The sequence below is a fragment of the Quercus suber genome, unplaced genomic scaffold, assembly GCF_002906115.3.
Source record: "Quercus suber isolate HL8 unplaced genomic scaffold, Cork oak 2.0 scaffold_187, whole genome shotgun sequence".
NCBI classification, from domain to species: domain Eukaryota; kingdom Viridiplantae; phylum Streptophyta; class Magnoliopsida; order Fagales; family Fagaceae; genus Quercus; species Quercus suber.
The window spans coordinates 718,587-727,403 of NW_027069645.1; the positions used below are offsets into that span (position 1 = coordinate 718,587).

The window sequence follows — 8,817 nt, forward strand, 5'->3', positions numbered from 1 at the left end:
AATATTTGGTTAGATGCACTGTAGTTTTTACTCTTAAATTTGTCCTTCTTAAAGATGGGATGATTCTGAAATATAAGAAATTAGATAATTTTTTGTTGCCATTGGATCTCACTATGTTTATTTTTTTCAATTTTTCACACTTGATGCTATAATCTTGGGTACTTACGCTGCCATGTTGAATACATGGGAGAAACTTATGATGATATCTTCTTTTGACCATCAATCAATTATTGTGCCATTGTTGAAGTCATTCATACAGGTCTGTGTTTTATCTTCTGGGCTATTCTATTGAATGTTTTTAGTACCTTTTCATCTTAGGATTTAATGTTTTTTGGGATAAATCTCTTCTTTATAGGCACAACTAGTGAATATGGCTGACAAAGATGCTACAAAGAAGCCTAATGTTACAATAGATGCTCCATTGTCCGAGCTTGATCTTGATGACAAGAAGAACATTGAAAAAGGAGGCGATGGTGAAAGACAAGGACCGGGGAAAATCGAAAAATAAAAAGAAGAAAAATAGGTCACAGAAACGCTAAAGAATTTATGGTCATATACATTGGTTATTGTTTTCTTTCTTTTTATTGTAATTTCGTTTATATAGTATACAGAATTTATCATGCAAATGAATGTCTTAACAATATGCAATTCTCTTATTGTAGACAACTGGAGGCAGTGAGGAGCAGCAAAAATATATGGAACCTCTTTCTTTTTGCTTGGCTAAAACATGTCAATTGTGGAGATTTGAGGCAAAATGTGCTCCTACTTACTAGGCATAAATCTATTATGCTCTAGTTCCTTTCTAGCTGCACATAGTAGACATTATCCTCTTGATCCTAAGGTTGCTGGTTTTGTAATTACTAATGAATTAGAGCAAGAGGAATGGGATCTTACATTAATGCAAGGGCATCTTAGTATAATTGAAAGGCTTCATAGTTAATTGTTGGTAGTTTAAATCCATTAGTGTACATGACCGTTAGTTGATGTAACTACTTTTATAACAGATTTTGTAATCAATTATTTACTTTCCATTACAGCTAGTTCAACCTTTAGGCTTAGTAGTGTAAATTCTTTGAACCATTGTAATTGAATCATTTGTTAGTAAATAAATTCAAAGCTTTTGCTATTGTTTCAAAGGTTAGCTCTTTGTGCAGATGTGTCCACTTGATTTTTAGTATGCTTTGTGTATTTTGCTGCATCATACACTTAAGGTTGAGGAAGAGTGTAAGGTTGAGGAGAAGCAAAGAATGATTGAAAAGAATTTGGAGTACCAAAGGTAGATTGAGAATGAGGCTAAACAAACGTGCCTTGCTATGCTAAACAAGGCTAGAAATTAGTGCACGGAATGTGGCATAGCATGTGCCTTTCAAGTTGACAAGCACATATGTAAAAGAGCTTAGAGCAGCCATTGTGCTATTAAGTATTTTTTTTTTCCTTAAAAAAGGTATATTTACTTCTCAAAGATGTGAGTTACATGAAATTGTTTTTTGGGTATTTTTTTTTTGGCCTTGTTTCTTTTTGGCTTCCCTTAGCTCAGTCTTTCTTGTTCTTGAGAAGGATTGTGAAAAAAAGAGAGTTAAGATCCCTGTGTGATTAATTTTGCACGAAATTAACAAATTTAATAATTAATCAAATCAGGAAAAAATTTCCCAACAGAAAAAAATAATTTAATCATAGTCAAGCAATAAACCAAATTGATCACTCAGCAATCCAATGCAAAACGATAAATACTTATGTTGACTTGCAAAAATAGTGCACAAACACCATAAAAGTAAGGGTTATCAAATAGCCCATGGCCCACAGCCCGACCCAGAAACTCGACGGCCCACCGGGCTAATGGGCGGTCCAGCCCGTTGTTATTGAGGCCCATGGGTAGCCCACTAGCCCAGTGGGTCAGGCCATGGGCTAGTTTTTATGCCCATAGGTACCCGGTGGGCTAGCCCAGTAGCCCAACCCGTTGCCCAGCTCGTTGGCCTAACCTATTAGCCTAGTTTAATAACTCATAATTCATAACAAAAATATATAGAAAGTGTATGAAGGATTGATCTTGAGATATCATAGAGGAATTTCTTAAGAGAACTCCCTCAACCATTAAGATATCCAAAGTAATTGTGCTAAACTTAGTTTACTAAATATATATTTTTCTAGTAGTCTATTAAATTTGAATTAACCATTTGACATTTTTTTTTATTAAAGATAAAAAAAAAAAACTATTTAAAGCCTTAATAAATAAAAAATTAAATAGGTTTTCATCAACAAAACAAAAAATTAAATAGATTTGACTGTAAAAAATTTGTAATTAAGTATTAAATTATTTAATTCTTTCCTTTAAAAAAATTGATTGATTATTTTCTTATAAAAAATTGATTCTTTCTTTATAAAAATAATAAAATAATATGCTAACACAAGTCCATGGGTGACCCATTAGGCCCAACTCGATAGCCCAACTCGCTAAAAACAAAATGGGCATTGCCCATGGGTAGGGTCATGGGCTAAGATTTTCTCTTTCGGCCCAGCCCGACCCGGCCCATTAACTAACTTATAAAAAATTGATTCTTTCTTTATAAAAATAATAAAATAATATGCTAACACAAGTCCATGGGTGACCCATTAGGCCCAACTCGATAGCCCAACTCGCTAAAAACAAAATGGGCATTGCCCATGGGTAGGGTCATGGGCTAAGATTTTCTCTTTCGGCCCAGCCCGACCCGGCCCATTAACTAGTTAATAGCCTATTATGCCCAGCCCATTGTGCCCATGGGCCAAGTAAAAATGGGCCGGGCCGGCCCGACCCGGCCCATTGACGACCCTTACATAAAAGTCAAGCTAAACATAGAAATAAGCAATCATCAAGAGGAATAGGGACAAGACTCATGTAACCAAATGGGGTGGCAAACATTCTTTAATAATAATTGAAACATAACTCGATAGTGCACCAATAAACTTCACATCAATATATCTATTCTTATAGGGCATTCTTATAGGGCAAAATGATTGAGTTCCATAACTCCTTACATATTTTGACTCATCATCTTCACAATGACATAAACGAAGTGAATTATTTCTGCAAATGTTTCAATGGTTAGATACAATAGTCCAAAACAAATATTTCATTTAAAACTTTTCCACGTTATGCATGGAAGAAACTTAAATTTTGCCAAGCAATCTCTTTGTGATTCCTACAAAGGGAGACAATGGTGGGAAATGCAGAAAACATATGCATAAAAATATTTATTAATATGTTTATATTGGTGATATAACATCTGCGTAAACATAATATGTAATTTATTTTATATTAACCATCAATATAAAGTATAAACATATCATAACACTTTATAATCAAGTGCACATGCATGGTACAATTAAAAACAACCATAATTACTAGTAAGTAATGGACTGTACACATTTATAATATTACATTAAAGACTAATAATTTTAATTATTTTATATAAATATTTTTTAGGATTACATGATTGTAGATATAATTGATATAAAAATTAAAGAATAATTTAGAGGACACCTAACAAGAAACTGGAGTGCATTTATTTATCTAAAGTCAATAAAAAAAAAATTTTGAATCTGAAACCATACTTCATTAATCCTTATAAAGTGTCCAAATACAAAACTTCAATAGCAAATGCAGGGAAATCCTCCAACCATACAATCTTATCATTAATATTCCTAGCTAAAGTCAATTAAATTGAATATTCTCTCCGCTTCTACTTGAATATAATACTAGCTTGTAATCAATGCATACACATAGATGTATTGAAAATAAACATAATTAGATTTATATTTAAATCTCTACCTAAGTTTAATCCTGCTAATGATCTTTTTCTTTTTTTTTTCATTTATAAATATTGGTAATATCAACAACTTTAGAATAGTCTAATAATCATTATTTTTTTTTTCTTTTTTAAAATAATTTGATTGTTACAACAAGAAAGGGAAGATTTGAATCTGAATATCTCTATTAAAAATATCAAAAGATGTTAATCTGTTGAACTCATCAAATTACAAGGCTTTTGACATGAATTTCAAGTTGTTTCTACCTCTAGAAGTTTAGTGGGTTGTGCTAAAACTTTACTCTTTAAATCGGATTTGGCTTAAGCCCCTTTGTTGGAATGCCCTATATATTAAGACGGGTGTTCTTTAGTCTCACCCATTGGTGTTTTGTCAATCTATCAAACTTGAAAAGTCAAAGATCGCATGATAGAGGACCCGTTTGGTACGTGTGTTTAAATAACAGTTTTCAATTTTTTTGAAAAATACGTGTGGGTGAAAAAATATATAGAAATACGTGTAATATTGTTTAAAAACTGAAAATATGTGTTTGAATTCCTGTACCAAACAGGGCGAGATATTTTTTTCTACTCTATTAGTTTTTGTGGTTCATTACTGCGTGGTGGGGTATGTGATCTATATTGGGCTTTAAGTCCAACATGTGTTGCGATGCCCATCAAACTTAGAGGCCCATTACGTTGTAGTTTCTTCCATTATAACTATCAGGCTTGGACTAATCAAAGCCCAACAAAAATTATTCTAGAACTATATATATAAACAACCACACCTTATCATCACTAAATTTAGTAGGAATTTCAATTTATTAAGTTAAACTAAAATGCATATGATGCAGATTAATTGGATTCTCAAAAAAAAAAAAAAATGATGCAGATTAATTAGAAATTATATATTAACTAATGGATTTCAATAGCTTATCTGATCTTTTTTTTCTCAAATAAAAGATTTATGTTTAAATCTAGCTTTCATTGGAATAAAAATCTTTTTTTTTTAAAAAGATTTTTAGAATAAAAATAAGTAAACAATAACATTAAAATAATTTAATATAAATGGTATATATTTTTAATATCTTGCAAATGATATATGACATTACGTATTTGTTTAACTGATTGCACATAATGCACTGAATTGAGATCTCCAAAACTTTTTTGATCGTATGAAATCTTGCCTAAGTACAAAAGCCTAAACTATTAATTTGAATAATGGGATAGACAATTTAAATGCGGGACGAATTGTAAATTTGTAATTTTAAAAATACATTATAATTTCTTTATAATTTGGATTGAGATCTAGTTATACCATGTAATTATTACCTTCATGTGAGATATAAAAGTTGATAGGGTAAAAAAATTAATCTTTTTTTTTTATGATTTTATCCTATTATAATTTTTACACCTCACATTGGTATAGTAATTGCACGGTGCAATAGCTAGAGGTCAAAATCCTTATAATTAAGAGTAATTATATCTAAATTAACTACCAATGAAATTAACTTATTGTAGTGCCGTAGTTGAACATTTGAAAGGAAAACTATCCCACAGACAGTCACGGACTGAGGATTCCACGAATGGAAAGAAGAGACAGCAAACACGACAAAATTGCCACATGAGTTTCTAATAATTACTCTAAAAACAATGCTCGCTGCTTTTCTCTGCTGTTTCTGATTGATGCAGAAAATATGACCTCAACTCTCAGTCTGTCAAAAGTATTGGGGAAGAAAAAAAAAAAAAAAAACCCACAAAGATACCATGAAAGTGAATTCTAACGTGAGATTTTTCATGGGAGTGCTTGTTATCGAAGAGAGAGAGCGTAATTCAAAATGGGTCAACGAGGTGAGAAACTAGAATTAAAAGAAAAGTTTGTAAAAATTTCAATAGAATGTCAACAAGGAGCCCTTAAATTCAGCAATGCTTTGTTTTATTATTAGTGTATTAGGATTAGGTATTAGGTGGCCGAACAAATTCTTCTGAATATTAAAGAAAACTTAGACAGCATTATTTTCTTTTCTCTCTCTTGTTGATTATATATCAACATCCATCTCACATGTGTGCCAGAACGTTGCAATCGGACAAATAAGTAATAAAATTCTCGTTTGTCGATTCTGTTGAGAGGTAGTCATGCTTGTGAAGATTCTCAAAGAGTGAAGGGACAGTCTTTATTTTTGACAGTCTTACTCAACATGGCTTACCTCATTTGTGGACTTCAAAACAAACCTGTAAGAGCTAGAAATTTCTATGTGAAGTAATTTTATTGATTGCATATGTTACGAATATTTTGGATACACATGCATCGTTATTTGAGAGAAGAACATGCTTTCGAAGTCCTTTTTTATTTTTTGGTAACCTCTAACTAGGCAAGAAAGGTAATATAGTATAACTTAATATAATAGCTGAAATGGGATCAAAGCGTTGACCAAGAGGAAAAAAAAAAAGTTGAACGTAGCAAAAGAAATTAGGCATGCATAAATTGGAATGAAACCCTATAGGGTTAAAAAAGGGTTATAATTTTGTTCATACATATTTAACGAACATGCAAAACCTAACTAGAATGGAATACTGTTTTATTTCTATTGGATATAATAAGTTCATTGCATTGTTGTGCTTCCAAATGCTTGACTTGCCTGCTGGGCTGTCTTTAATTCGGGTTCCAAAGAACTCATATTGATTGCATTGTTCTCTTTGTGAATACCCTCCACCCATGTTCCTTACCATTCCTCCCACGCCCAAAAAATCCAATGTCAACTTGTCAGACCCTCCAAAGTTCACAGCCAGATTTTGATGCAACTTGGCCTCATCCACAGTGCTGAAATTCGTGTTACTATGGTGCTGGTCCAACGTGACCCCACTGCCATTGAACCCACCAAAGTGTTATCTTGTCCACGTCCAAACATGGAAGAACTTGCATTAGCAAGAGAATTCATTACCCTTGAAGATGGGTTTCCACTTTCTATATGTGATCTTAGGCTCTCGCCTCCATTATCATTGCCAAAACTAATACCAAAGTTGGCCAACACATTTTGCTTCTCGGATTTAGAGCTAGCCAAGCCTCTTAACATAGAAGAACTATTGTTGCTGCTTGTAGTTGATCCCATTTGAGCAGCTTTTTGAAGCAATGCAGTGGCAGACATATGTGAAGTTATGTTTTCAGGAGGCAAAGAATTGCTGTAGAGAGAAGAGACACCAGAGCCAACATGATCACCCATGTTAGTAGAGAATAGCGTTGTCCCTTGGCTGCCACCATTGCTATTGTTGAGCTGGTCTTGCATTAATAAGCCCGAAGATGATAAATTGGTGCTAGAGATATTGACATTGTCTCCACTGCTCATACCACCCGGGGAACTGTTATTATTAGGAAAGAAACTAAGGTTAAAGAGACTAGCAGCTGGTGAGGAATTGTTACTATTGCTTTGAAGATCAGGAAGTTGCATGAGTCCATGCAACTGTGGCTTGTTTGGAAAGCCTTGGTTTGCGTCTTGAATGAATAAGGAAGACGAATGCATTGATTGTGGAGGCTGGCCAAATGAAGAAGGATTGATGCAGAAATTAGGTGCACTTGACTTTGCACCCCCACCACCTCTCACAAGCCTTTTCACTATTTTAACTTTAATTCTTTTACTTTTCTTTTTACTTTTTATTATTATTATTCAAGAATTGAAATTGAAAGTTGTATTTAAAAAAAAAAAAAATTCAATCTCAGCTCTTAATAACTATTGCATTAATCGATCTTAATGTTAATTGGTGGGGAGTCATCATACATCAATAAATAAGTTTGGAGAGTATCTATATATATATATATATACATATACATATATTACAATCAATTTGATACAGGTAAAAATTACATCATTCTCAAAAAAAAAAAAAATTTACATCGATATGTTTTTAAAAATTGGATCGATTATAAAACTGAAAAGAGAGTGGTTCTCTGGTTGGTCCATATAAAATAGATATTAATTCTCACACACTCCTTATCATACATTAGTCGTACACATCACACTTTTCATATTTAAAAGTGGATGTCAATAAAAAAAAAATGTGAATACCATATGTATGAAATTATGGGTGTAATGTGTACACTTGTACATCAACAAATGTGAAATATCAAAACCTGCAATTATAATCCCATCAAGGCTCCGTATTTTATGTGGTATTATTTATTACCGTTATTTTACTTGAGATCGATAAGTTCACACTAAAGATCCTTTTTTTCATTCGATTAAAAAATAAAAGTGTAAAAGATCAATTACTCTTATTAGATTGTGATTTCAAGTATTGGGTTGATTAGGTTTGCACTACGGTTTGGGCCTTATCCCAGACATTAGGAACTTAGATTGGGTAGATTCTCTGGTGCAATATTGAAATGCATTCATGATAAGCCCAATTAGAAGATATATTAGCCTTTATGTGCAAATTTTTTATTAAATATTTAAACAAATCATTCTTTTTTGTTTAATGGTAAAATTTCTTATCATTATTCAAAATATCTATAATTAAATCCTGCATATACGGCTACCAATCAGTAAGTAAGCCATAAATGCAATAAATCTTTAATAGATAAATTTTAAAAAAATTATGAAGGCAATTACATTGTTCTCTCTCTCTCCAAAAAAAAAAAAATTGTTTGCTCAGCCTCATTGTCCTGCTAGTTTTATATTTTCTATTTGTTTGGTGGTGCATCTAGTGCCTCCCTCTCTTGATGTCCAACTAATCGTATTCTGACTTGTGCCATACCCTATGAATTAGAGAAGGTTTTGAGAGCCTATGACAAGTTTGCTTTTGCTGACCTTCATTTATTGACATTATTGTAAAGCTAGTGCGAGAGTGACTTCACTCTTTACACTATCATCATGAATCCAATAATGCCATATAATTGCAATAAATCAATTCAAGGCCCTGTCACCATGTTGCAATGGTCCAAAAAACTTCAAGGCCACATATAATTAAATCAAAATTGAACAAACCTATTTCAAAATTTTGAAAGTTACAAGAAAGAAAAGAAAAGAAAAGAAAAGAAAAA

At 32.4% G+C, this 8,817-nt stretch overlaps 1 pseudogene; it reads right to left on the bottom strand.

Annotated features, from left to right (window-relative positions):
- Window positions 1-6,343: 6,343 nt before the first annotated feature.
- On the bottom strand, window positions 6,344-7,327 carry LOC136069753 (protein indeterminate-domain 5, chloroplastic-like; annotated as a pseudogene).
- Window positions 7,328-8,817: the final 1,490 nt, after the last annotated feature.